We start from the raw sequence: 17,762 nt of genomic DNA, 5'->3' as shown, positions 1-17,762 counted from the left end.
ACGTGGGCATTTCCTGCCTGAGTTTGGCCACTTTGCCAATGAAATAATCTTTAAAATAATTGGCAACATCAAATGGTTTTGTGATGAATAAGCCATCTGATTGGATGAAAGATTGAGTTGAATTTGTATTTACGCCCATCATTTCATTTAAAGTACCCCAAAGTTTTTTCCATCATTCTTTATATCATTGATCTTGGCTTCATAATAAAGTTTCATCATATCAAAGTGTATTTGTCACGTAGTATACATTACAGTGAAATGCTTACTTACAGGCTCTAACCAATAGTGAAAAAAGGTATTAGGTGAACAATAGGTAGGTAAAGAAATAAAACAACAGTTTAAAGACAGGCTATATACAGTAGCGAGGCTATAAAAGTAGCGAGGCTACATACAGACACCGGTTAGTCAGGCTGATTGAGGAAGTATGAACATGTAGATATGGTTAACCTCTCCAGGGTAGGGGGCAGCATTCAGAATTTTGGATGAAAAGCATGCCCAAATTAAACGGCCTGCTACTCGGGCCCAGAAGATATGATATGCATATAACTGGTAGATTTGGATAGAAAACACTCTAAAGTTTCCAAAACTGTTAAAATAGTGTCTGTGAGTATAACATAACTGATTTAGCAGGCGAAAACTTGAGAAAAATCCATCCAGGAAGTAGTTTTTTTGTTGGTTTTGTAGAAATTCAATGCCATTACAGTATCCATTGACTTAGGACTCAATTTGCAGTTCCTATGCCTTCCACTAGATGTCAACAGTCTTTAGAAATCGTTTCAGGCTTGTATTCTTATAAATAAGGGAGTAAGACCAGTCTGAATGAGTGGACCCTAACGTGTCGCAGAGCTTTTTCAGGCGCATATGCAATTCTTGTTTACCTTTTTTATTGACAACGTTATTGTCCGGTTTAAATATTATAGATAATTTAGGCTAAAAAAAACAACCTGAGAATTGAATATAAACAATCGTTTGACATGTTTCTATGAACTTTACGAATACAATTAGGATTTTTTTTGTCTGATTGTTTTGACTGAGTTTGAGCCTGTGAATTACTGAAGAAAACGCGCTAACAAAACGGAGGTTTTTGGATATAAAGAGACTTCATCGAACAAAAGGAACATTTATTGAGTAAATGAATGTCTTCTGATTGCCACCATATGAAGATCATCAAAGGTAAGGGATTCATTTTATCTCTATTTCTGAGTTTTGTAACACTTCTGCTTGGCTGGTTACTGTTTGTAATAATTTGTCAACTGGGCTATGTTCTGGGCTAGGTATGTTCTGGGCAAGGTATGCTTTCGCCGAAAAGCATTTTATAAATATGACACTGTGGTTGGTTTAACAAGAAGTTGATCTTTAAACCTATGTAAAACATGTTTTGTTTTCTGAATTTTTATAATGAGCATTTCTGTAATTGAATTTGGCACTCTGCAACCTCACTGGATGTTGGCCAGATGGGACGCTAGCGTATACGATGAGTAGCAGTAGTGTAAAAGAGGGCTTGGCGGGTGGTGGGTGGAACACAATGCAGATAGCCCGGTTAGCCAATGTGCGGGAGCACTGGTTAGTCGGCCCAATTGAGGTAGTATGTACATGAATGTTTAGTTAAAGTTACTATGCATATATGATAAACAGAGAGTAGCAGCAGCGTAAAAAGAGGGGTTGGGGGAGGGCACACAGTGCAAATGGTCCACAATCAGTCCACAATCATCTCCTTAGTCTTGGTTACGTTGAGGGATTGGTTGTTATTCTGGCACCACCCGGCCAGGTCTCTGACTTCCTCCCCATAGTCTGTCTCGTCATTGTCGGTGATCAGGCCTACCACTGTTGTGTCACCTGCAAACTTAATGATGGTGTTGGAGTCGTGCCTGGCCATGCAGACACGGGTGAACAGGGAGTACAGGAGGGGACTGAGCAAATAAAATCAAATCAAATGTATATAGCCCTTCTTACATCAGCTGATATCTCAAAGTGCTGTACAGAAACCCAGCCTAAAACCCCAAACAGCAAGAAATGCAGGTATAGAAGCACCGTGGCTAGGAAAAACTCCCTAGAAAGGCCAAAACCTAGGAAGAAGCCTAGAGAGGAACCAGGCTATGAGGGGTGGCCAGTACTCTTCTGGCTGTGCTGGGTCGAGATTATAACAGAACATGGCCAAGATGTTCAAATGTTCTTAAATGACCAGCATGGTCAAATAATAGTAATCACAGTAGTTGTTGAGGGTGCAGCAAGTCAGCAGCACCTCAGGAGTAAATGTCAGTTGGCTTTTCATAGCTGATCATTAAGAGTATCTCTACCGCTCCTGCTGACTCTAGAGAGTTCAAAACAGCAGGTCTGGGACAGGTTAAACGTCCAGTGAACAGGTCAGGGTTCCATAGCTGCAGGCAGAACAGTTGAAACTGGAGCAGCAGCACGGCCAGGTGGACTGGGGACAGCAAGGAGTCATCATGCCAGGTAGTCCTGAGGCATGGTCCTAGGGCTCAGGTCCTCCGAGAGAGAGAAAGAAAGAGAAAGAGAGAATTAGAGAGACCATACTTAAATTCACACATGACAACGGATAATACAGGAGAAGTTCTCCAGCTATAACAAACTGACCCTAGCCCCCCCGACACATAAACTACTGCAGCATAAATACTAGAGGCTGAGACAGGAGGGATCAGGAGACAGTTTGGCCCCATCGGATGATACCCCCGGACAGGGCCAAACAGGAAGGATATAACCCCACCCACTTTGCCAAAGCACAGCCCCTACACCACTAGAGGGATATCTTCAACCACCAACTTACCATCCTGAGACAAGGCCGAGTATAGCCAACAAAGATCTCCTCTACGGCACAACCCAAGGGGGGGCGCCAACCCAGACAGGAAGATCACGTCAGTGACTCAACCCACTCAAGTGACGCACCCCTCCTAGGGACGGCATGAAATAGCACCAGTAAGCCAGTGCCTCAGCCCCTGTAATAGGGTTAGAAGCAGAGAATCCCAGTGGAGAGAGTGGAAATGGCCCGGCAGAGACAGCAAGGGCGGTTCGTTGCTCCAGAGCCTTTCCGTTCACCTTCACACTCCTGGGCCAGACTACACTCAATCATATGACCCATTGAAGAGATGAGTCTTCAGTAAAGACTTAAAGGTTGAGACCGAGTCTGCGTCTCTCACATGGGTAGGCAGACCATTCCATAAAAAATATTTTTTTTGGGGAGAAAGCCCTGTCTCCAGCTGTTTGCTTAGAAATGCTAGGGACAAATAGGAGGCCTGCGTCTTGTGACTATAGCGTACGTGTAGCTCTGTACGGCAGGACCTAATCAGAAAGATAGGTAGGAGCAAGCCCATGTAATGCTTTGTAGGTTAGCCTTAAAACCTTTTGTAAATAACAGCTGGTGCACGATATCTCAGGATATCTAAGGAAGTCTCGAACTATTGCTCTCCTGAGGTAGAGTATCTCATGATAAGCTGTAGACCACACAATCTACCTAGATAGTTTTCATCTGTATTTTTCGTAGCTGTTTACATACCAACACAGTCAGAGGCTGGCACTAAGACAGTTTTGAATGAGCTGTATTCCGCCATAAGCAAACAAGAAAACGCTCACCCAGAGGCGGCGCTCCTAGTAAACGGGGACTTTAATGCAGGGAAGCTTAATAAATCCATTTTTCAAAATGTCTATTAGAAATTAGAGGGAAAAAACTCTGGAGCACCTTTACTCCACAAACAGAGACTAGTTTAGCTAAACTACTTCTATCTTCGCTTCGAGGCAAATCACACTGAAACATGCATGAGAGCCTCAGCTGTTCCGGAAAACTTTGTGATCATGCTCTCCGCAGCCAATGTTAGTAAGACCTTTAAACAGGTCAACATTCACAAGGCCGCAGGGCCAGACAGTAATCCAGGGATGTTTGCTGCGAGCATGTCTTGACCAACTGGCAAGTGTCTTCACTGACATTTTCAACCTCTCCCTGTCCGATTCTGTAATACCAACATGTTTTAAGCAGACCACCATAGTGCCTGTGCCCAAGAACACTAAGGTAACCTGCCTAAATTACTACCGACCCGTAGCACTCTCGTCTGTAGCCATGAAGTGCTTGAAAGGCTGGTCATGGCTCACATCAACACCATTATCCAATAAACCCTAGACCCACTCCAATTTGCATACCGCCCAAACAGATCCACAGATGATGCAATCTCTATTGCACTCCACACTGACCTTTCCCACATGGACAAAAGGAACACCTATGTGAGAATGCTATTCATTGACTACAGCTCAGTGTTCAACACCATAGTGCCCTCAAAGCTCGTCAATATGCTAAGGACCCTGGGACTAAACACCTCCTTCTGCAACTAGATCCTGGACTTCCTGACAGGCCGCCCCCAGGTGGTAAGGGTAGGTAACAACACATCCGACATGCTGATCCTCAACACAGGGGCCCCTCAGGGGTGCATGCTCAGTCACCTCCTGTACTCCCTGTTCACTCATGGCCAGGCACGACTCCAACACCATCATTAAGTTTGCTGATGACACAACAGTGTCACCGACAACAACGAGACAGCCTATAGGGAGGACGTCAGAGACCTTGCTGTGTGGTGCCAGGACAACAACCTCTCTCTCAACGTGATCAAGACAAAGGAGATGATTGTGGACTACAGGAAAAAGAGGACCGAGCACGACCTCATTCTCATCGATGGGGCTGCAGTGGAGCAGGTTGAGAGGTACAAGTTCCTTGGTGTCCACATCACCAACAAACTAACATGGTCCAAGCACACCAAGACAGTCATGAAGAGGCATGACTAAACCTATTCCTCCTCAGGAGACTTGGCATTGGTCCTCAGATTCTCAAAAGTTTCTACAGCTGCACCATCGAGAGCCCTGAACAAGGCAGTTAACACACTCTTCCTAGGCCGTCATTGTAAATAAGAATTTGTTCTTAACTGATTTGCCTAGTTATATAAAGGTCAAATCAAATTAAAAATGTGAAAATCCTGACTGGTTGCATCACTGCCTGGAATGGCAACTGCTCGGCCTCCAACCGCAAGGCATTACACGACTGTTCTCTCCGCTACCTCACCTCGCGCCAAGTCTAGGTCCAAGAGGCTTCTAAACAGCTTCTACCCCCAACCCATAAGACTCTTGAACACCTAATCAAATGGCTAGCCAAACTATTTGCATTGCCCACCCCTCCACCTCTTATTTACACTGCTGCTACTCTGTTGTTATCATCTATGCATAATAACTCTACCTACATGTACTGTACATATTACCTCAACTAACCGGTGCCCTGGCACATTGACTCTGTACCGGTAGCTCCCTGTATATAGTCTCGCTACTGTTATTTTACAGCTGCTCTTTAATTAATGAATTACTTGTTACTTTTGATTCTTATTCTTATCTGTATTTTTTCAAACTGTATTGCTGTTTAGGGGCTCGTAAGTAAGCCTTTCACTGTACCTGTTGTATTCGGCGCATGTGACTAATATAATATCATTTGATTTGATTTGATTTGAAGATATCTTTGTTTCTTGGAACCAAGAACTATCATCTCTGTTTTGTCCGAGTTTAAAAGTAAAAATGTGCTGCCTCCACTTCCTTATGTCTGAAACACAGGCATCCAGGGAGGGCAATTTCGGGGCTTCACCATGTTTCATTGAAATGTACAGCTGTGTGTCGTCCGCATAGCAGTGAAAGTTAAAATTATGTTTCCGAATGACATCAACAAGTGGTAAAATGTATAGTGAAAACAATAGTGGTCCTAAAACGGAACCTTGAGGAACTGATTTGTCATGGGACAAACCATCCACAGAGACAAAGTGATATTTTTCCGACAGATAAGATCTAAACCAGGCCAGAACTTGTCTGTGTAGACCAATTTGGTTTTCCAATCTCTCCAAAAGGATGTGGTGATCGATGGTGTCAAAAGCAGCATGAAGGTCTAGGAGCATGAGGACAGATGCAGAGCCTTGGTCTGACGCCATTAAAATGTAAATTACCACCTTCACGCGTGCAGTCTCAGTGCTATGATGGGGTCTAAAACCAGACTGAAGCATTTCATATACATTGTTTGTCTTCAGGAAGGCAGCGAGTTTCTGCGCAACAGCTTTTTGGAGAGGAATGAGAGATTCGAAATAGGCCGATAGTTTTTTAATGTTTTCTGGGTCAAGGTTTGGCTTTTTCAAGAGAGGCTTAATTGCTGCCACTTTTAGTGAGTTTGGTACACATCCGGTTGATAGGGAGCCATTTACTATGTTCAACATAGGAGGGCCAAGCACAGGAAGCAGCTCTTTCAGTAGTTTAGTTGGAATAGGGTCCAGTATGCCGCTTGAAGGTTTAGAGGCCATTACTATTTCATGAATGTGTCAAGAGATATAGGATTAAAAAACTTGAGGGTCTCCCTTGATTCTAGGTTCTGGCAGTGTCGTGTAGACTCAGGACAACTGAGATTTGGAGAAATATACAGATTTAAAGAGGAGTCCGTATTCAGCTTTCTAATGATCATGATCTTTTCGTCAAAGAGGTTCATGAATTTATCACTGCTGAAGTGAAAGCCATCCTCTCTTTTTAGGTAGCTTTGTGACAGTATCAATAATACTTTTGGGATTGTTCTTATTCTCCTCAATTAAGTTATAAAAATGTATAATTAAGTTATAAAAATAGAATGATCGAGCATCAGTGAGGGCTCTTCGATACAGCACGGTACTGTCTTTCCAAGCTAGTTGGAAGACTTCCAGTTTGCTGTGGCGCCATTTCCGTTCCAATTTCCTGGAAGCTTGCTTCAGAGCTCGGGTATTTTCTGAATACCAGGAAGCTAGTTTCTTATGACAAATGTTTTTAGTTTTTAGGGGTGCAACTGCATCTAGGGTATTGCGCAAGGTTAAATTTAGTTCCTCAGTTAGGTGGTTAACCAATGTTTTTACTCTGACGTCCTTGGGTAGGTGGAGGGAATCTGGAAGGGCGTGTAGGAATCTTTGGGTTGTCCAATAATTTATAGCATGATCCTTGGTTGGGGTCTGAGCAGATTATTTGTTGCCATTGCAAACATAATAAAATGGTGGTCCGATAGACCAGGATTATGAGGAAAAACATTAAGATCCACAATATTTATTCCATGGGACAAAACTAGGTCCAGAGTATGACTGTGGCAGTGAGTAGGTCCGGAGACATGTTGGACAAAACCCACTGAGTCGATGATGTGGAGTCTTTTGGAGTGGGTCTGTGGACTTTTCCATGTGAATATTAATATTAAAGTCACCAAAAATTAGAAAATTATCTGCCATGGCTACATGGTCCGATAGGAATTCAGGGAACTCAGTGAGGAACGCTGTATATGGCCCAGGAGGCCTGTAAACAGTAGCTATAAAAAGTGATTGAGTAGGCTACATAGATTTCATGACTAGAAGCTTTAGATTTTGTGCCATAGAGAAAGTTAAAATATCTGACAGGGGAGGTGAAATCTGAGTCAAATATATTGTTTTTTGGATTTCACCCTCCAGACATTATTTCCTAAAGGACTTAATGATGAAATGCCTATGTATGTTATGTTGTGAATTTGAACATGAATTATGTCCCTACTTAAGATTTCTCTGATGTTTTTCGTACAATGTACCCAATGATTAATAAAAACTTGCTATGTCCTCATTGTGGTTTTACAGATGTGTTTAATACGTCTTACTTGCACACTTTATTCTAATATTTATGAAATTCATATTGTTATATTTGGTAGCACTTATTTGTTTTTCCTTCGCCTCCAACCCCTTTCGATGCGTGGAACAGATGTGGGTGGGGCTAGGTCTAAATAAGGGTGCTAATTTTTAAAAAATCATAAAAAGCTCTGATGAAGGCCGTGAGGCCGATACGTAAGCTTATTAAAGATCAGTGAATCAAGAGCAGTGTTCTGTTTCCTTTTCCATTCATCTTGTTCAACTGTTGCCCTGCACCTGCAAAATGTTTGCTCAGATGTGCGAGTGCCTTTTGAATTTTGAATGACTAGAAGCTCAAAAGATGAAAACGCAGTAATTTTTTTGTAAATTGAAATTCGCTATCATAAATGTTAGCAACACCGCCACCTTTGCGGGATCCGCGGGGGACATGGTCACTAGTGTAACCAGGAGGAGAGGAGGAGAGTCCTCATTTAACACAGTAAATTCATCAGGCTTAAGCCATGTTTCAATCAGGTCAATCACATCAATATTATGATCAGTGATTAGTTCTTTGACTATAACTGCCTTGAAAGTGAGAGATCTAACATTAAATTGCCCTATTTTGAGATGTGAGATATCTCAATCTCTTTCAATAATGACAGGAATGGATGTATTTATCCCAGTGAGATTGCTAAGGCGAACACCGCCGTGTTTAGTTTTTCCCAACTTAGATGCACAGACACGGTCTCAATGGTGATAGCTGAACTGACTACACTGACTGTGTTAGTGGCAGACTCCTGGCCTGCACCCTATCTCATTTTGGAGCTAGGGTAGTTAGAGCCCTGTCTATGTTCATTGATAAGATGAGAGCACCCCTCCAGCTAGGATGGAGTCTGTCACTCCTCAGCAGGCCAGGCTTGGTCCTGTTTGTGGGTGATTCCCACAAATTCCTACAAATTCTATCTTTTGGGAGGGGAGAAAACAGTTTTCAACCAGCGATTGAGTTGTGAGACTGCTGTAGAGCTCATCACTCCCCTAACTGGGAGGGGGCCAGAGACAATTAATTGATGCCGACACATCTTTCTAGCTGATTTACGCAGGGTGAAAAAGTTGAAGGAAAGAAATCGAGCGAGGGAAAAAAAACAAATATTAAACGGTAATTAAAAAGTATAAACGGTAAAGTTAGAAATGTAACATTAACAACAAACCTTACAGCAGCACATAAACAAGTAATTAACGTCCACCAGCCTCACATCCGCAGACCACGTGTAACCACGCCAGCCCAGGACCTCCACATCCAGCTTCTTCATCTGCGGGATCGGCTGAGACCAACCACCAGGACAACTGATGAAACTGTGGGTTTGCACAAACAAAGAATTTCTGCACAAACTTTCAGAAAGCGTCTCAGGGAAGCTCATCTGTGTGCTTGTTGGCCTCACCAGGATTTTGGCCTGACTGCATTTTCAACGACGTAACCCGACTTCAGCGTGCAAATGCTCATCTTTGATTGCCACTGACACGCTGGAGAAGTGTGCTCTTCACGGATGAATCCTTTATTTAATATCTGTATTCCCAGTCATGTGAAATCCATAGATTAACTGACTGATTTCCTTATGTTTTTTTGTTTAGTATGTTAGCTTGATTGAAATCAGTCAATTTCCTGTGCTGAAGGATATGGTGCTGTGAGAGTTCCCTAGAAGAGGGGCTCAACCAACATGAAATGTGGTGCAAAAACAACTATGTGCATTAGTAAAGAAAAATGGCACAAATCATGGTTATAATATATAGTTAAATAAAGTAAATTATTGTGAGGGAGAGTTGCGCCTATTCCTTCCCCGTATTGTGAGAGTTTCCAGTCCAAGCTGCAGGAGTAATGACACCTGAGTGACATGCGTATGTCTGTCTTTCTGGGAGGGGAAGTGATGCAATGTGGAACCCAGTGATTAAAAAACAACATGGGGCTGAAATCAAAGAAGCCAGAGAGGAGCTCAGACAAAGCCGATCCACCGCACTGACAGACGAGACACTTCAATCAGATCTTTACTGCAGTCTGCTGTGGTGCGTCACTCACAGATGAATGAAAATGCAAAACAAAAGAAAAAGTACCATGTGTTTTAACAAGGTCATACCAGGGATCATTTTGATATTTGATTTGGAATTTTAAGACCGCTTGAAGTATTAAAAAAATATATATATAAATATATATTTGATGAAAAAAAAAAAATGCCGTTAGCCCATACAAACGCATTGAAGAACAGATTTACTACATGGAAACACAGGTTGTTTTTGGTGCTTAAAAATCTCCATACATACTTCCATTTGTTTTTTTAACTGGTACCGGGGGACCTTCAGACGAGTCTTGTGAGGCCTGTGGGCGTCCTAAAGCAAAACAACTGACATGTACGTGTTTGAGAGTCTCACCTGTACAGAGGGGTTCTAATTCTCTTAGAGTTTAACCCTGTTCAGACGCTACAGACAAAAGTTGGCAGATGAGTCCCAAGACTCTTGTGGAGGTCCTAGAGCAAAACGGAAAACACCGTCATGTTCGTGAAAGTCACATCTTTCCTTACTAGTTAATAGTAATAGCTTGTTCGGACACTACAGACGATTCTGTGAGAAGACCGATTTTCTGGATTTCTCATGGTCTGACAAACTAGCTCTGTCACATTTCACTGCAGATCTCTCAAGACTAAACTAACCAATTGGGGATATGGTGAAATGGTGATGGGGATATTTTTATTATGCTGAATTCGATTTCAGCTGGGCCATGGAAATCGACTTTAGGGGTTTTTAATATTAAACCAACGTCCAAATGTCCAGACTGCCCCAACTTACAGTGCATTCGTAAAGTATTCAAACCCCTGGACTTTTTCCACATTTTGTTTTGTTACAGCCTTATTCTAAAACTGATTAAATTCCTCATAAAAATCCTCATCAATCTACACACAATATCCCATAATGACAAAGTGAAAACATGTTTTTAGATTTTTTTGTAAAATTTATATAACAAAATAAAAATGTACATAGATATTCAGAGCTTTTGCTATGAGATTCGAAATTGAGCATTGATCATCCTTGAGATGTTTCTACAACTTGATTGGAGATTGGAGTTATTTGGAAAGGCACACACCTGTCTATATAAGGTCCCACAGTTGACAGTGCATGTCAGATAAAAAAAAAAAGCAATGAGGTTGAAGGATTTGTCCGTAGAGCTCCGAGACAGGCTTGTGCCGAGGCACAGATCTGGGGAAGGGTACCAAAACGTTTCTGCAGCATTGAAGGTCCCCAAGAACACAGTGGCCTTCATCATTCTTAAATAGAAGAAGTTTGGAACCACCAAGACTCTTCCTAGAGCTGGCCGCCTAGCCAAACTGAGCCATCCGGGGAGAAGGGAGGTGACCAAGAAGCCGATGGTCGATCTGACAGAGCTCTAGGGTTCCTTTGTGGAGATCGGAGAACCTTCCAGAAGGACAACCATCTCTGCAGCACTCCACCAATCAGGCCTTATGGTAGAATGGCCAAACGGAAGACAATCCTCAGTAAAAGGCACATGACAGCCCGCTTGGAGTTTACTAAAAGGTACCTAAATACTCTAAGACCATGAGAAACAAGACTCTCTGGTCTGATGAAATCAAGATTGAACACTTTGGCCTGAATGCCAAGCGTCACGTCTGGAGGAAACCTGGCACCATCCCTTGGTGAAGCATGGGGGCGGCAGCATCATGCTAGGGGGATGTTTTTCAGCTACGGGGACTGGGAGACTAGTCAGGACCGAGGTAAAGATGAATGGAGCAAAGTACAGATCCTTGATCAAAACCTGCTCCAGAGCGCTCAGGACCTCAGACTGGGGCAAAGGTTCACATTCTAACGGGACAACGATCCTAAACACACAGCCAAGACAACACAGGAGTGGCTTCGGGACAAGTCTCTGAATGTCCTTGAGTGACCCAGCCAGAGCCGGGACTTGAACATGATAGAACATTTCTAGAGAGACCTGAAAATAGTTGTGCAGTGACACTCCCCATCCAACCTGACAGAGCTTTAGAGGATCTGCAGAGAAGAATGAGAATGAGAATGTGCTAAGCATGTAGCTTGATACCCAAGAAGATTCAAGGCTGTAATCTCTTCCAAAGATGCTTCAACAAAGTACTAAGTAAAGGGTCTGAATACGTATTTAAATGTGATATAAATATATATATATATATACATATATATATTTTTATCCCTTTTAAAATAAGGGCTGTAAAGAAACAACATTTAGAAAAAGTAGATTGCTTGACTAAATAGTTTTCATGAAATGTATACTTTTTAACTATGACAATATTTAAAATGCGCTTCCAATGCAATTCAATGGGAAAAAGGTCCATAGACTTGAATGGTAAAACATGCTCCTGTTTAATGTTGGTGAGTAATTTAATGCAAATTGATCAAAATTATTAAGAATTTAAATAAGCTTAAATTAGCATAAAATAACTCACCAACAGCAACTCTTGAACTGTTCAATCTTAACTTAAAATGTTCTAAAACTTTTATAAATTATAATTATATAAATTTTCTTTCATTTTCATAAAATTACTCACAAACAGCCGTTCAAGCTAGAGACACTAAACCAACTTTCACATGTTCAGGCTATCCTAAATTCACGTTCTTAAAAACTTCAACCTCTCTTTCGGATCGTCTGAGATTCCCAAAGAATGGAAAGCTGCCGTGGTCATCACCCTCTTCAAAGGGGGTGACACTCTAGACCCAAGCTGCTACAGACCTATATCTATCCTAACCTGTCTTTCTAAGGTCTTTCGAAAGCCAAGTTAACAAACAGATTACCGACCATTTCGAATCCCACCGTACCTTCTCAGCTATGCAATCTGGTTTCAGAGCTGGTCATGGGTGCACCTCAGCCACGCTCAAGGTCCTAAACGACATCATAACCGCCATCGATAAGAGACATTACTGTGCAGCCGTATTCCTCGACCTGGCCAAGGCTTTTGACTCTGTCAATCACCACATCCTCATCGGCAGACTCGACAGCCTTGGTTTCTCAAATGACTGCTTCGCCTGGTTTACCAACTACTTCTCTGATAGAGTTCAGTGTGTTAAATCGGAGGGCCTGTTGTCCGGACCTCTGGCAGTCTCTATGGGGGTGCCACAGGGTTCAATCCTCGGGCCAACGCTCTTCTCTGTATACATCAATGATGTTGCTATTGCTGCTGGTGATTCTCTGATACACCTCTACGCAGACGACACCATTCTGTATACCTCTGGCCCCTCTTTGGACACTGTGTTAACTAACCTCCAGACGAGCTTCAATGCCATACATCTCTCCTTCCGTGGCCTCCAACTGCTCTTAAACACAAGTAAAACTAAATGCATGCTATTCAACCGACCACTGCCCGCACCTGTTCGCCCGTCCAGCATCACTACCCTGGACGGCTCTGACTTAGAATACGTGGACAACTACAAATACCTAGGTGTCTGGTTAGACTGTAAACACTCCTTCCATACTCACATTAAGCATCTCCAATCCAAAATGAAATCTAGAATTGGCCTCCTATATCGCAACAAAGCATTCTTCACTCATGCTGCCAAACATATCCTCGTAAAACTGACCATCCTTCCGATCCTCGACTGCGGAGATGACATCTATAAAATAGCCTCCAACACTCTACTTAACAAACTGGATGCATTCTATCACAGTGCCATCAGTTTTGTCACCAAAGACCCCATACACTACCCACCATTGCGACCTGTACGCTCTCGTTGCTTTGCCCTCGCTTCATACTCGTCGCCAAACCCACTGGCTACAGGTTATCTACAAGTCTCTGCTAGGTAAAGCCTCGCCTTATCTCAGCTCACTGGTCACCATAACAGCACCCACTCGTAGCACGCGCTCCAACAGGTATATCTCGATGGTCACCCCCAAAGCCAATTCCTCCTTTGGTTGTCTTTCCCTCTGCTGCCAATGACTGGAACGAACTGCAAAAATCTCTGAAGCTGGTGATTCATATCTCCCTCACTAGCTTTAAGCACCAGCTGTCAGAGCAGCTCACAGATCAATGCACCTGTACATAGCCCATCTGTAAACAGCCCATCTATCTACCTACCTCATCCCCATACAGTATTTATTTATTTATCTTGCTCCTTTGCACCCCAGTATCTTTACTTGCACATTCATCTTCTGCACATCTACCATTCCAGTGTTTAATTTCTATATTGTAATTACTTCGCCACCATGGCCTATTTATTGCCTTGACTCCCTTATCTTACCTCATTTGCACTCACTGTATATAGACTTTTTGTTTTATTTTTTCTTATTGACTATGTTTTGTTTATTCCATGTGTAACTCTGTGTTGTTGTCTGTGTCGAATTGTTATGTTTTATCTAGGCCAGGTCGCAGTTGTAAATGAGAACTTGTTCTCAACTATCCTACCTGGTTAAATAAAGGTCAAATTAAACATTTTAAAAAAGGTGCCACAGAGTGTAGTGTGTACAGCCCACTGGGGATGAGTTCCCGGCCATCAATAACCTCTATATCAGGCAGTGACAGAGGAAGGCCCTAAAAAGAGTGTGAAGAGTGTGCAAGCTGTCATCAATGCAAAGAGGGGATACTTTGAAGAATCTCAAATATAAATATATTTAGATGTAAAAAAAAAACTGGAATGAGTAGGTGTGTCCAAATTGTTGACTGGTACTGTATACTGCCCACGTCCATACTGTAGGGCAAAAAATGTTTAGGGTTAGGGTTACTGTAGGGCCAAAAGGGTTAGGGTTACTCTAGGGCACAAAGGGTTAGGGTTAGGATAGGGTTAGGGGATAGGGTTAGGGGGTTAGGGGATAGGGTTAGGGTTAGGGTTAGGGTTAGGGTTAGGGTTAGTTTTTAAGAGAACATTGCCCTTCAAGAGGACCAAGTACACGGGCACCTGTTCTCTAATTCTATTGCTCCTAAGGATACAGAATTGTTCTACGGGAAATTAGGAGATATTCCCCAAAAGAAGGGGTTATGGTTCATACCAGAAGGAAAGCAAATCAAATTAACATTTTCCTCTAAGAGGATAAACCCCCAGGCAATACATCGACACCTGCTCCCCAATTCCCAGGCTCTTCAGGATACCTCTTTATGGAGCCCGAGTTCAAGTTTAAGAATCCGGTTTAGGGTTAGGCTGGTTAATCTCTATCAGGCCTGAAGGGATTCCTTATGTCCACGTTTTGAGTCCAAGGGGTTAGGCTTGAAGTTAGGGTTAGTTTTAAAGGCTTGGGTTCGAATTCAAATCAGAATCTAGGTCATGGTTCAGGATTAGGATTAGGGATTAGGGTTTGAGGTGGGGTTAAGGTTAGGATTATGTTTAGGGTCAGGATTAGATCTAATTACAATTAGGTTTTAGGGTTAGGTTTAGACTTATAGTTAGGGTGAGCCAAGGGGTTAGGCTTGGGGTCCAAATTAGGCTTAAGTTTGAGGCTGGGGTTGAAATTAGGTTCGGTATTGGGGCCAAAGTTTGGGGTTTAGGGGTTAGGGATTGAAATAGACTTAAGGTTAAGATTGTGGTTAAGGTTAGGAATGTGATAATTGGCTAGGGTTTGGAGTGAGATTGCTCAGGTTAGGGTTAGGGTAAACTGGGATTAGGATGGTTCAGGTTTAATGTTCAGATCAGGGTTGGGAGGGTTAGGGTCTCTAATACTTTTCATTAAGGCCCAATTTTTTGATCCAACTTCGCTCCTTGATCTGTCTATGTTTTAGCGACGACCCTTAGTTAGATTCCAACCCTGCTATTCTTAACTGGGCTACTGGATGAGATCTAAAGTGGGTGTATAATGTGGTTTTAACTGACTCCTTACCTATATGATATAGATGTTGTTTGAGTCTGGATTCCAAGGGGTTAGGCTAGTTAGGGTTAGGGGATAGGGTTAGGGGATAGGGTTAGGGGATAGGGGATAGGGTTAGGAGAAAGGGTTAGGGGATGGGTTAGGGGATAGGGTTAGGGAATAGGGTTAGGGGATAGGGTTAGGGGATAGGGGATAGGGTTAGGGGATAGGGGATAGGGTTAGGGGACAGGGTTAGGGGGGATAGGGATACGGTAGGGGATAGAGTTAGGGGGCATAGGGTTAGGGGGAATAGGGTGAGGGGGGATAGGGTTAGGGTTAGGGGATAGGGTTAGGGGGGATAGGGTTAGGGGATAGGGTTAGGGGATAGGGTTAGGGGGATAGGGTTAGGGGACAGGGTTAGGGAGGATAGCGTTAAGGGACAGGGTTAGGGAGGATAGGGTTAGGGGAGATATGGTTAGGGGATAGGGTTAGGGAATAGGGTTAGGGGGGATAGGGTTAGGGGACAGGGTTAGGGAGGATAGGGTTAGGGGGGATAGGGTTAGGGGGGATATGGTTAGGGGATAGGGTTAGGGAATAGGGTTAGGGGGGATAGGGTTAGGGGACAGGGTTAGGGAGGATAGGGTTAGGTTAGGGGATAGGGGATAGGGTTAGGGTTAGGGGATAGGGTTAGGGGATAGGGGATAGGGTTAAGGGTTAGGGGATAGGGTTAGGGGATGGGTTAGGGGATAGGCTTAGGGGTTAGGGGATAGGGTTAGGGGATAGGGTAAGGGGATATGGTTAGGGGATAGGGCTAGGGGATAGGGTTAGGTGGGACAGGATTAGGGCGGTTAGGGTTAGGGGGATAGGGTTAGGGGATAGGGTCAGGGGATAGGGTTAGGGGGTTAGGGATAAGTTTAGGGGATAGGGTTAGGGGACAGGGTTAGGGGGAAAGGGTTAGGGGATAGGGTTAGGGGGGATAGGGTTAGGGGATAGGGTTAGGGGGATAGGGTTAGGGGATAGGGATAGGGTTAGGGGTTAGGGGATAGGGTTAGGGGATGCATTAGGGGATAGGCTTAGGGGTTAGGGGATAGGGTTAGGGGATATGGTTAGGGGATAGGGTTAGGGCATAGGGTTAGGGGATAGGGTTAGGGGGATAGGGTTAGGGGATAGGGTTAGGGGGATAGGGTTAGGGGGTTAGGGATAGGGTTAGTGGACAGGATTAGGGGATAGGGTTATGGGGATAGGGTTAGGTATTAGGGGATAGGGTTAGGGGTTAGGGGATAGGGTTAGGAGTTAGGGTACAGGGTTAGGGAATAGGGTTAGGGGATAGGGGATAGGGTTAGGGGATAGGGATAGGGGATAGGGTTAGGGGATAGAGTTAGGGGATAGGGTAAGGGGATAGGGTTAGGGGATAGGGGATAGGGGATAGGGTTAGGGGTTGGGGGATAGGGTTAGGGGATAGGGTTAGTGGGGATAGGGTTAGGGGGGTTAGGGTTAGTGGGGATAGGGTTAGGGGACAGGGTTAGGGGATAGGGTTAGGGGATTAGGGATAGGGTTAGGGGATAGAGTTAGGAGGATAGGGTTAGGGGGGAGAGGGTTAAGGGATAGGGGATAGGGGATAGGGTTAGGGGGAGAGGGTTAAGGGATAGGTTTAGGGTTGGGGGGATAGGGTTACGGGATAGGGGATAGGGTTAGGGGGGACAGGATTAGGGCGGTTAGGGTTAGGGGGATAGGGTTAGGGGATAGGGGATAGGGTTAGGGGATGCGTTAGGGGATAGGCTTAGGGGTTAGGGGATATGGTTAGGGGGATAGGGTTAGGGGGATAGGGTTAGGGGATAGGGTTATGGGATAGGGGATAGGGTTAGGGGATAGGGGATAGGGTTAGGGGTTAGGGTTAGGGGATAGGGTTAGGGGATATGGTTAGGGGATAGGGTTAGGGCATAGGGTTAGGGGATAGGGTTATGGGGATAGGGTTAGGGGATAGGGTTAGGGTTAGGGGATAGGGTTAGGGGGATAGGGTTAGGGGATAGGGTTAGGGGGATAGGTTTGGGGATAGGGTTGGGGGATATGGTTAGGGGATAGGGGATAGGGTTAGGGGTTAGGGTTAGGGGATAGGGTTAGGTGGGACAGGATTAGGGCGGTTAGGGTTAGGGGGATAGGGTTAGGGGATAGGGTCAGGGGATAGGGTTAGGGGGTTAGGGATAAGTTTAGGGGATAGGGTTAGGGGACAGGGTTAGGGGGAAAGGGTTAGGGGATAGGGTTAGGGGGGATAGGGTTAGGGGATAGGGTTAGGGGGATAGGGTTAGGGGATAGGGATAGGGTTAGGGGTTAGGGGATAG

Source organism: Oncorhynchus mykiss, chromosome 19, assembly GCF_057628025.1.
Source record: "Oncorhynchus mykiss isolate SJ-2025 chromosome 19, ASM5762802v1, whole genome shotgun sequence".
Lineage (NCBI taxonomy): Eukaryota > Metazoa > Chordata > Actinopteri > Salmoniformes > Salmonidae > Oncorhynchus > Oncorhynchus mykiss.
Note: the sequence above shows the minus strand (reverse complement) of the source record.